This window comes from Suricata suricatta, chromosome 5 (genome assembly GCF_006229205.1).
Source record: "Suricata suricatta isolate VVHF042 chromosome 5, meerkat_22Aug2017_6uvM2_HiC, whole genome shotgun sequence".
NCBI lineage: Eukaryota > Metazoa > Chordata > Mammalia > Carnivora > Herpestidae > Suricata > Suricata suricatta.
The window spans coordinates 87,579,326-87,591,377 of record NC_043704.1 but is presented as its reverse complement, the minus strand read 5'-3'; the positions used below and the strand labels follow the sequence as shown (position 1 = coordinate 87,591,377).

General features: G+C 37.0%; 1 pseudogene; it reads right to left on the bottom strand.

Annotated features, from left to right (window-relative positions):
* Positions 1–10,797: 10,797 nt before the first annotated feature.
* On the bottom strand, positions 10,798–11,508 carry LOC115291198 (annotated as a pseudogene).
* Positions 11,509–12,052: the final 544 nt, after the last annotated feature.

The window sequence follows — 12,052 nt, the reverse complement described above, 5'->3', positions numbered from 1 at the left end:
ACTGATTTTATGCCTGGGTACTCACACTTAAGCAACATCATAAAACCCAAAATTTCGTAAGACATTATCTCCAACTTTTCTCCCTGTAAGAGATATGGTCTTTGACTATTATCATTTATTCTGAATTAGAGAAATATCAATGTGGAAGGATTTATTATAATAAAATTAATCACCTTTAAAGAAAAGTACTTAATTCAGATAGACACTATTCTAATCATTTTTTAGTATTTCTATCATCATAATTAGTCTAATGTATTATATATTTTTTCATTACATTGTAGATTATTTTTTTTTTAGCAAGATTATTAGTTCCTGGTGGTGGTGGTGGTGGGGCCTTGTTCCGCTGTTGTGTTTGACCTATGTTAAAATTCTTTCTTACTGAAGAGTAAAGCTTATTGTCAATTGATGGAATCTGAAAAGAAAAAGACATCAGAAGCTAGATGAAGATGTACTTGTTGAACATTTAGATACTGAGGTCTTGTACAATTTCTAGATTTGCTTTAGGAATTTAAGTAGAGTTATATATGTAAGGACATTAAATATATGCTAGGATCACTGTTACTGATAGTATCTTTAATGAGTACTGAGCACACAAATCCCGTGCTGGCCAGATACAAAGATAAATACGCCTCGGTCTAGTAGCCATATATTGCCAAGGCTGCTGGATATATATCAAGATAGATCACTGACTTCAAAAGCAAGGCTAATGGCTCCTCTGTTTCCAACATAATGTGATGTACATTCAATATCATTTTACTTTTATTGAAAAAATTATGTTATGAATAAATACATGATGGAAGGAAATACAATAAAATTTAAATATGGATATTACAGGGAAGTGACTTTTACTTTCCTCATTTATTTTACCAGTTTTCTGTAATATCTGTAAAAGCATGAATTACTTTTATGATAACAAAATTAAATTTAGGCTACACAGAAAGTCAACCTAAAAAAAGAAAGCTAGCAGTTCTATTTTTTGGAATTCATTTTATATAATTTTACTTAAGCATATATATAGTATAATGCTCCTTCCAGAATGTGGGACTCGTCTTTGTAAATAAATCATTTCCATACATCAGATGCCATTTTAGTATCAGCACTCCCCACGGCAGTCCCCCACACCCCACCGCAGTCTAGTTGTGGTCAGTGTTTGGTGTTTCATTATATCAAAAAAATCCCAGTGAACAAAACCACGTAGGTAGAATCCTTCACCGTGTTCTGTCTTAGCACGGCTTAGTTTGTTCAGGTATGCTGCACAAAAATACTCGGTTTGGCTCTCTACCTCCTGCAGTCATCTTCAAGGACTTAGTAACTGTGACCTCTTCCCCCTGTGAATATGGAAAATTCATTTCAAATCACACTCTGTCGTTTTCAGTGATTTTAATGAATTATGAAAGTCTGATCTTAAAAGATTCCGCCACCCACATCCTCCCCCAGTTCTCCACACTTTGCATTTCCCATTGCCTCTAGGCCTGAAGTTTCATTCATTTGAAAACTATTCTTGGAAAGATCTCCCCTCCTCCAGCTGTTCATCTGTCATTAATGGACCATAAGTCATTCAGATATACTGTGCTCTTGTGCAACCTCAACAGAGTGGAAAAAATCATTTGCTTTACTGTCAACGTAAAAACTTTTATCTTTTTTGACAGTTTTATTCAGAAAACCTCAGCTTTATTTTAATTTGATTCTAATGATGGTTTTCAGAAAATGATTTGAGTAAGTAAAAAGTTTAGTGCCATGACAGCAGTAATGATTTCTATGGTGGTTTCTTTCCGGGGTATTTATTGAAAAGTTGCATTCTAGATACAGTGCGTCCTATTTGGCACAGTGGATGAAAGTTAATTATTCAGAGCTGGTAATATGGTAGTGTTTACTCAGTCAGGAGTTTAAATGAGGAAGGCCCATTTGTTTAATCTCCTCTCTCTCCCAGCTAGAACTTCCCTGAACAAGACTTAGAGTCACAGATACCCCTGTAGCTTTGAACTGATAGCAATTGTTAATTTTAAGAATGAGGTAAAATGACCTTCACATTTTCTATTCATAAAAATAACGACCTAAAATGCATTCAGCATGTCTTGACAATGAAATGGCTTTTTTGGTCTTTTTTTTTTTTTTTTTTAAACTGTGAACTGCCATGTTGAAATCAAGGGTAGAGGTATATATAACAATCTGAGATTGTTTTATTCTGGACATTCAGGAACTGAATTAACTATAATTAGGGCTCTACCTATATTCTCAAACTCACTTTCATTTAGTAAAGACAAATTAATCACATCTGAGTTTACAAGTCTGTAACGCATTTGTGCTTGGTTGGTAGTAAAGACAGTATTCTAAAAATAATTTTATTTGGAAATATTTACATCAGCTTTTCACAAAGTAGTATGACCAGATGCAGTCTACATTAGCCTAAATAATGGAGTTATCTAATGGCAGTTCATTTGGTTACCAGTAATTTTACTGTAGAAAATCATCCTTCATGGCAATTATGGCAGCGATAGCTAAGGAAGCAAGGTTGCGCACATTTTCAGTCAAGAGATCTATGTGTGAACAATCTGAAAAATCCATCACTGTGCAACTTCTAAATTAATAACACTTTAAATGATTTTCAGACTCCATTGTTGGTTTCAAAGGAACAGCTAGCTAAGGTTAGCTCAGGAATGAACATATAATATGGAATTGAGGATGGATGTTTTTCTCATAGCTTACTTTATTCAGAATTGCAAAGACGTAAAACAGATGACAAAATACAAAATACAAGTCAAAGAGGAATAGTTCTTTTGTTTGTTTTATTTGCTTCTTTACCTAGGTGGAGGCAAAGGTGGGAGACAGCTGCCATGGTGCAGGTGTAGAAAAAGCCTCAAAGAGCAGTATCTGCAAATATTCCACGGATGTGTTTCAAATAGTCACTTGCGCATTGTCTCTGAGAAATTGACATATTCCAGTCAAAGATAACACTAACCATCATGTTCTATATTTTGCAGTTTTGTTATTAGGTATTAAGTGAAAAGGAACAAAGTTTTTTTTTTTTCATTTTTCTTTTTTTTCCCAGATTGCATCTTTATGCTAAATTCCTCAGACTTCATTGAGGAAAAAAAACATGTTAGTGGGAGGATTATGTTCCCATTCCACCTTAATTATTTGAAACCGAAAAGTTCAGATCAAACAATGAAGCTTTTCTAAATCTGAAAATGTTTCCAATCTAAATATCTAAAGACCCTAATAGTTTATAAGCTCTGCCTGCATAATTTAGGCAGGATGGTAAACACAGCTTCGAGAAATGAGAAGTTTTAAGCCTTGCTTTCTAGACAGCATTAGCTTTTATCCTTACTAGATGAAATCTTATAATACCTTACTGAATTGTTCCGTTGTATTTAAACCAAAAAAAAAAAGGTACAGATTTAGCAAATGTTAAAAAGGACATTAATTTCACTGTAGTTAAGAAAAGAAAATTCACTACTTAAAGCGATGCATGGGACAACCATGTAATTCCTGTAGATATATATTTTGTTAATTAACACAAGTGAAAGTTGGCTTTGCAAACACCTAGTGGGTGGGGTAGTGTTCCCAAAGAGTAATCCAGGAAAGGAGGTACTGATGTCTGCTATAATTTGTAGGCTTTATTTTGTTCAACTGCTTACATTTAATCTCTTTTTGTCTATTTAGCTTGGGTGTGAGCCATTCATCATTGCACCAAATGTCCCCCCTCTCCAGGAGGGATGGGCTTTGCAAAGTCTGTCCTCTGGACTTCATTAGCAGATGTCAGATCGTTTGAGAGGGAGGAGGAAGAATCATTGCTTCTCATGCACAGGCCTGGTGATGTTGCCCAGCTGTAGTCCACCCAGACATCAGAGCAGACACACCAGTTCCCAGATGAGTGTTTCCAGGGTCAGAGCCAGCAGACGTATAAAAGAGAAATACTCATTACCCATCCAGTCCTTCGGGACTGATTCCATATTTACATGCACAACAATCTTCAAGCAATCATATTGTTTTGATTCATTCTCAGGGTACTTTTTAATGTTACTTAGGGGTCCTGAGAGTCTATTTAAATAGTTACAGATTTTTCAGTTCCATTTGCCTTCATGATTTTTCAGAATTTGTTTTCAATTAGTTTGGAGAGTGAAAATCTGGATTGGAATTTATGCCAGTTTGAAGAGACCACTGAGCTATTTACTTCCCGTGCATATCTTGTTTAAAACCACCAGATAAAAATGCTTATTAGAAGAAGTACTTTTAAATAAACAGATTATTTTCAACGTATGAATAAAACTACTTGGATTAATGTCTTTGAGGTAATACAATGTTCATTGTAGTCTTAATAATTCTCTGCTCCATCCTAAAGAACATTACGTTTCTTTTTTTGCAGTTAGACCAACTTAAGATCTATAATAAAAATTGTTACAATGTATTTAATAGGCACTATATATACATTACTTAAATTCTAATAACAAGTCTATTACACTGTTTTTTATCCCTATTTCACAGGTCAAGATACTGAGTCTCAAATATTTGATGGAAGTCTACCCGAGTATAGAGCTTGGGCTTCTAACCAAGCCACACCATAATGTCTGAATATAAGGACATATCCTGCCATTGGCTGGAGCCACTCCATCTTCTCTGCTATGAGCTCTCTTCATGCCTGGTGACAAGAGTGGCATTTTTGTTTTCTTTTTTATTTTTCTCCTTAAGTCGGTGACAACACTGCACAGCAATTAAGGCCCTAATGCTTGGAGTTTGGCTGAACTTGAGTTTGAATGCTAGCAATGATTTCATGGATAGGAAACCAGAAACACAGGCAACAAAAGCAAAAATAGACACATGATTCCACATTAAATTAAAAAGTTTCTGCACAGCGAAGAAAACATCAACACAGTGAAAAGGCAACCTATGAAATGGGAGAAAATATTTGCAAACCATAGATCTAAAAACGAGTAATATCCAAAGTATATAAGGAACTCCTACTACTCAGTAGCAAAATAACTTAATAACCTGATTTATAAAATAAGCTAAGAATCTGAATAGACATTTCTCCAAAGAAAACATACATATAGGCAGCAGGAATAGGAAGAAATTAATTGCTTTCTGTCACTAATCATCAAGGAACTGCAAATTAAAACTTCAATGAGATTTTACTTCATACCTGTCAGGTCAGCTATTATTAAAAGAGAGAGAAAGAGAGAGAGAGAGAGAAACATGAGTTGGCAAGGATTTGGAGAAATTGGAATAATTGTACACTTTTGGTGAATGCAAAATGATACAACAGCTATGGAAAACAGTACAGAGGTTCCTCAAGAAAGTAAAAATAGAAGTACCATATATTACAGTATTCCCACTTCTGGATATTTATCCAAAAGAATTGAAATCAGGATCTTGAAGAAATATTAGCATTCCATGTTCTGCACTATTTATGGGATGAATTCAAGGGGTGGAACCAACCTAAATGTCCATCACAAGGTGAATGGATAAAATGTGGTCTATACATATAATGGAATATTTTTTTCAGCACTAATAAAGATGGGAATTCACCATATGCAACAACATGGATGGCCTTAAAGACATGCTAGGTAAAAGAAGCCAGTGAGAGAAATACAATTACTACATGATTCCACTTATATGAGGTGTCTTAAAAAGTCATATTCATAGGATTGAAGAGTGGAGAGGTACCTAGCTGGCTTAGTTGGTAGAGCACGCAACTCTTGATCTCAGGATCATGTGTTTAAGCCCCAACTGGATGCAGAGCTTACTTAAAAGAAAAAAAGAGTGGAATGATGGTTCCTAGGGGCTAGGGGAGGGGAAGATGGGGAGTTAATGATCAATAGGCATAAAGTTTCAGCTAAGCAAGATGAATAAGTGTTCGAGATCTACAATACAGTACTGTACCTATAGTCAACAATACTGTATTATATACTTACAGGTTAAGGGGGTAGATCTCATGTTAAGTGTTCATGGTAAGTGTTCTTACAATAAGATGAAATAGATATATATTTTTAAGTTTTATCATAGACGGCACCTAGCTGGTTCAGTTGGAAGACCATATGACTTTTGATCTCAGGATTGTGGGTTCGAGCCCCATGTTGGGTGTAGAGATTCCATAAAACAAACAAACAAACAAATAAAAGTCTTATTGGAATTTTCATTGAGGAAGTGTTAAATTTAATGGTTAACTTAAGGAAATTGATAATGTCAAAACGTTTGATTCAAGAAGGTACACCTTTCCATTTGTTCAAATATCTTGTGTCCTCAGTAGTATTTTGGAATGATTTCTTCAAACAGATCTTGCACATTTTCTAGTTCAGATTATTCTTATGATTTAAAAAAATTTTTAATGTTTTATTTAGTTTTGAGAGAGCGAGATAGACAAAGTGACCATGAATGGGGGAGGGACAGAGAGAGATGTAGAAACAATCTGAAGCAGGCTCCAGGCTCAGACCTGTCAGCACAGAGCTCAGTGCAGGACCGTGAACTCAGGAATCATGACCTATGTTAGAGACATAAACAGACTGAGCCAACAGGAGCCCCTATTCTTATGTATTCTTATTGCAATTTTGATATTTTAATGAGGTCTTCCATTATACCTTCTAATTGTTTTTGAAATATACAGACTATTGGGGTGCCTAGATGGCTCACTTGGTTAAGCAGCCAACTTTGGCTCAGGTCATGATCTTGCGGTTCCTGAGTTTGAGCCCCGTGTCAGGCTCTGTGCTGACAGCTCAGACCCTGGAGGTTGCTTCAGATTCTGTGTCTCCTTCTCTGCCCTTCCTCTGCTTATGCCCTCTCTGTCTCTCAAAAATAAATAAACATTAAAAAAAAGAAATATGCAGACCATTGATTTCTGTATATTCATTTGTCTAGCAGCTTAAATTTTTTAAAGGATTTTTATGGAGTTTTTCAAAAATTTTAATTGTATGCTCAAGAATCAAAAAGTTTGGTGATTACTGGTCTGCATGATGAAGTCTAAACTCTGTAGTATGAAGGCCTTTCGTGAGCTGATACATCCTGATTTCTTAGTCTCATGTGCCACCATGCCACCACACACATAATGAATGCTTGTCATTCAGAAATGCTTCCGGTGATTGAAAACAAACAATTCTTGGATACGTTTGCCTTTTCTCTACTTCCACTCTACCATAGTCCTGCTCTTGCACTTCTACTGGTGTGTTTGTGGGGAGAACACTTCGTCTTTCTGGGGGCTCAGGTTTTGTGTCCCCTTTCCTGAGAACCCATTTAGATCCCCCAGACACATTTAGGTTCTCTCTTCTTTCTGTTTTCATAGTGCTCAGTATAAGACTGATTTATTTCAGTCATCCTATTATTTTCTAACTAGTTGTTGACATGTCTTCGTTAGACTATAAGATTCTTAGAAAGAGATTGTTTTCTCACTTGCTTTTTTATTTCCAATACCTAAACATAGGAAAAAACAAATATATAGTGAATTGAGTTATGTGGCTGTATTACTGTGTAACGTGTACCTGGGTACCCCATTTTGCAGAGAAGAGAGACTTATAGTTTTAAGTTGAAAGAGAACCACATGTTCTGTAAATCCAAACCACTCAAGTGGTTACGTGAGGACAACTAAACCTCAGAGGGGTAACTTGCCCCAAATCACAGACACAGGAAGTAATAGAGACAGAAGAGAATTGTTTGTTTTTCATGTCATCTAGAGCTCTTTCCACTACTCCACAAGGTTGAGGGATATATTTCCAGGTATGCATGCATTTATAAAACTGTGATCTCTGAAAATCTGCATGTGTCTAAAATGTATACAAGGGGACATGGATTACATCATCACATACCAGTCAATACTCATGAGAAATCGGTGACAACCTAATGCAGTCCTACTCATCCCCAGAGTGTGATGAGAGTTTGGTGATCTCTCTTCCACACTAACAACTGAACAGTGAGTTAGGCTTAGAGGCAGACACAGCCCCTCTGATAGGGAGAGGAGGGAATCAATAGTCCTGCTTTATGCCTTATATAACAGTTCGTTTTTTAAAAATTTGTTTTGAGAGAGGAAAGGAGGGGCAGAGAGAGGGGAGAGACAGAATTGTAAGCAGAGTCCAACATGGGGCTCAGCCTCACAAACCATGAGATCATGACCTGAGTCAAGATTGAGAGTTGGTACCATCCATGTACCTGTCACTGCTAATTTTTTAAAGACTCAGTGTTTAGAATTTAGGGTACTGATTTTGATATTATAGAAATAATTTTCCAAATTTAATAAAAAATATTAATCCAAGAAGCTAAGCAAATCCAATTTGAGATAACACCAAGTAAAGCACAGCAAGGTACTTTATAATCAATTTTCTGAAGTACAGTGACATGAAACAAAATCTTTAAAAAAATACCCAGAAACAAAATCTTAAAAAAATATGTATTACATATAAGGGGAGAATGAGTCAAATGAGGGCTGAATTTTTATAAGAAAACCATGGAGTCCAGGAGACAATGGAATGTTGAATGAGAAGAAAAACATATGTCACTATATTCAGAGAAACTATTCCTCAAATTTAAAAGCAAAATAAGTCATTTTCAGACAAACAAAAGAGGAGAGAATAGCAGGTAAACATTGAAAGAAATGTTAAAGGATAATTTTCAGGCAGAATAAAAGATACAGTGAGATGGGTACTTGGATCTTTACATAGAAATGTGGAGTTATGGAAATAATAAATATGTGAATAAACATAATATAGTTTTGAATTATTTTTTCATTTTGAAAAAGATAACTTTTTAAAGCAAAAATGACAATATATTGTGGCTTTAAATACATATAGAAATAAAATGTGTGCAACAAATGCACCAAAAACATGTGGCACAGAATGGAAATAATATTGTTTTAAGATTTATATGTTATATATGAAGTGGTGCAATATTACTTGAAGATAACATGTGATGAAGATATGTATTGTAATCCTAGACACACACACAAACACACACACACACAGAAGGAAAGGCAAAACCAAGAAGTATAATCAAACACCAATTAGGAGGTGAATGGGAATATGAAAATATATTCAATGAATGTAAAATACACATAGTAAAGAAGGAAATAGCAAAGAACAGACACACAAATAGAAAACAAATAACAATGGCAGGCTTAAGCCAATCACAGGAAAATTATATTAAATGTAAATAGACTAGGGGCTCTTCTGGAATGGCTGAGTAGTTCCTAAAAGATGGTACTTTCTCATAGAAAACCACTATTAGGTCTAGACAAAATACTATATAAACAAACAAACAAACAAACCAAAAACAGTGCTTGAAGGCAATGAAGAGCTAACAACAAAAGCAGCCAGATTCTGGAGGCAAAGTACACACTTGAAAAAGGCAACAGCACAAGGTAACTTACTGGGTTTTACATCTTTTATCTGGAAAGCAGGTGAAATTTGGCACTAATGGGGTGACTGAATTTTTCATTGAAAAATGCATAGACTTTCTAAACTGAAGAACCAGAGGACAGAATCTGGAGAAATCCCAGCTGCTTAAAAGAAAGTATGTATTCTATGATTAGTAGAGTGAGAGACTGGGAGCCCTACCTTCTTTGTATAAACTCTCCCCAAATCTCTGATTTATCTCTGAAATATGCATGTGTGGGACAGACTCCAGTTAAACCAGGGGTGAGGGGGAGGGGGGATGAACTAAGGTTTGAGATGCTATCAAGAAAGTTTAGAGTAGAAGACCAACTTGGAATTTCCAGAATCCATTTTTTTACAATATGACATTCAAAATGTCCAAAACACAATTCAATTTTACTCATTTTATAAGAATGCAGAAAAGCCTACCCATTGTAAGATAAAATAGCAATCAAAGGAGACAGACCCTGACAGGATGCAGCTCTTGGAATTAATGCACATGGATTTCAAAGCACTACTATAATGAACCTCAGGAGGTTTAAAAAAATGCTCAAGAGCATGGAAAGGGGACATCTCAGCAGAAAAAAAAGTATATAAAAAAGATCCAACTGAAAGTTGTAGAACTGAAAAAGACAATATACTAAAAAATGTTCACTGGACAGGATGATCCATAAAAAGGAGATGACAGAGTAAACAGACACTGAACTGGAAATAGAAATAGAAATTACATATTTTGAAGCCTAGAGGAAAAAAAACATGTAAAGACCAGAACTTCATGGACCTCTGGAATGTTATCAAAGGACTAACATGTGGGAGTGGAATTCCAAAAGCATGGGGCAGTGAAAAGAGGACAGAGGAAGTATTTGATGAAATAATGCCTGAAAATACCCCAAATTTTGTAAAAGAGATAATTTATAAATTCAGGGAAACTAGCAGACTCTAGCTAGGACACACACACACACGACCAGAAACTTCACAGTCAAACTTCTAAAAACCCCAGATAAAGACACAATTTTGGAGCAGCCAAAGAAAAGTGACACGTTATAAAGGGAGCAATAATTAGACAAAGACCAGAACACAGCGGGGAAACATCTTTAAAGTTCTAAAAGAGGAAAATACCCAAACCAAACAAAACCAGTCCTCTCCAAAGTCTATATCCAACAGAACACCTACCAAGAGGGAAAAAAAAAATATCCTCAGTAGACCTACACTACAAACAATCATAAAGGAAATTCTTTATTATGAAATAAATTACAGTTGACCGTTGAACAGCATGGATTTGAATTGCGTGGGCCTACTAAAACAGATTTATTTTTTCTTTTCTCCCCACCCCCCAACCCTTGCAAAATGCTTTCTGATTTCCATTTGATTTGGGGTCGAGTGGTTAAAAAGCTTCCCAGTGACTTCAGGGAGAGGCAGAGGCAGAAGCCTTGAGGCCAAGGGGATGTCAGAGGGGCCCCTCAAAGGCTGAAGGGCTCTGGTGGCTCCTAGTCTTGCTTGAGGGTGAGTCTTCCCAAGTGCTATTCGTCAAGCCCAGCCCAGCCCAGCCCAGCCCAGCCTCAGGGCCCGCCATCTGGCAGCAGTTAGTCAGGTGGTCGCCCATCTTCCAGGTGAGGTTCATCTGCTCATCCAGGAAGTCGTTCTCTGGGAAGTCACGGAGTCTGCGCAGGCAGAACCCACAGCGTGCAGAGATAAAAGGGCCTGGTTCTGGTTCTTCTTCAGGGTCAAGGCGGCTTCCGTGGTGTCCAGTGTTTTATCCCACTTGTTTTGGGTCGGCTTCTGCGCGTTCTGGAAGGAGGCGAGACTGCTGACCTGGTTTTGCATCTTCAGTCGCTCGGAGCTCTCCTGCTTCTCTTTGAGCAACTCCCAGAAGTGGCCCAGCTCTCCCCGAGCCACGTGGCCCATGAAAATAGACGCCAGGAAAAAGGTAAGTGTGAGAGCCCTGCAGATGCCTGCTGACCAGGTGGGTGACGGCAGCCTCCATCCGGGTGGAATACTACTGACACATCTTGGAGCTCGTGGTAGATTGGCAGTAAAGAACTAAGATTAGAAATGACGCTGGCTGATTCTGGAAGCAGAGGTTGGCCGAGAAGGTGGTTTCTGAGGTTGTGACTGGAAGAAATGCTGGAGGGAGGTTGGAGGCTGGAAGAAGTGGCATCTCTGGTTCTGTTAGAACATTGTTAAAATTTTTGTTTTTAATCTTTATCTTAGGGAGCGTGCGAGGGAGGGGTAGAGAGAAAGGAAGACACAGAATCCGAAACCGGCCCTAGGCTCTGAGTTGTCAGTGCAGAGCCCCAAGCCGGGCTCAAACTCAAAGACCATGAGATCTTGTCTTGAGCTGAAGTCAGTGGCTTAATCGACTGAGCCACCCAGGTGTCACGGTTTTGTCCGAACATTGTAGAAGCAAAAGGCAAATAAAGGGACCGCTGGGAGCACTGCTTACTTGTAGATATTTTACAGTACTGTAAATGTATTTTCTCTTTCTAATGATTTTCTTAACATTTTCTTTTCTCTAGTTTACTTTATTGTAAGAATATAGTATATGATATGGATACAAAAAGTATACAAAAAGTAAAGTATGTGTTAATGGGCTGTTTATGTTACTGATAACTTTCAATCAACAGGTAGTTAAGCTTTTAGGAGTCAAAATTTATACATAATTTTCCACTTCCCCAGGGGTGTTGGTGCCCCTGACTCCCTTG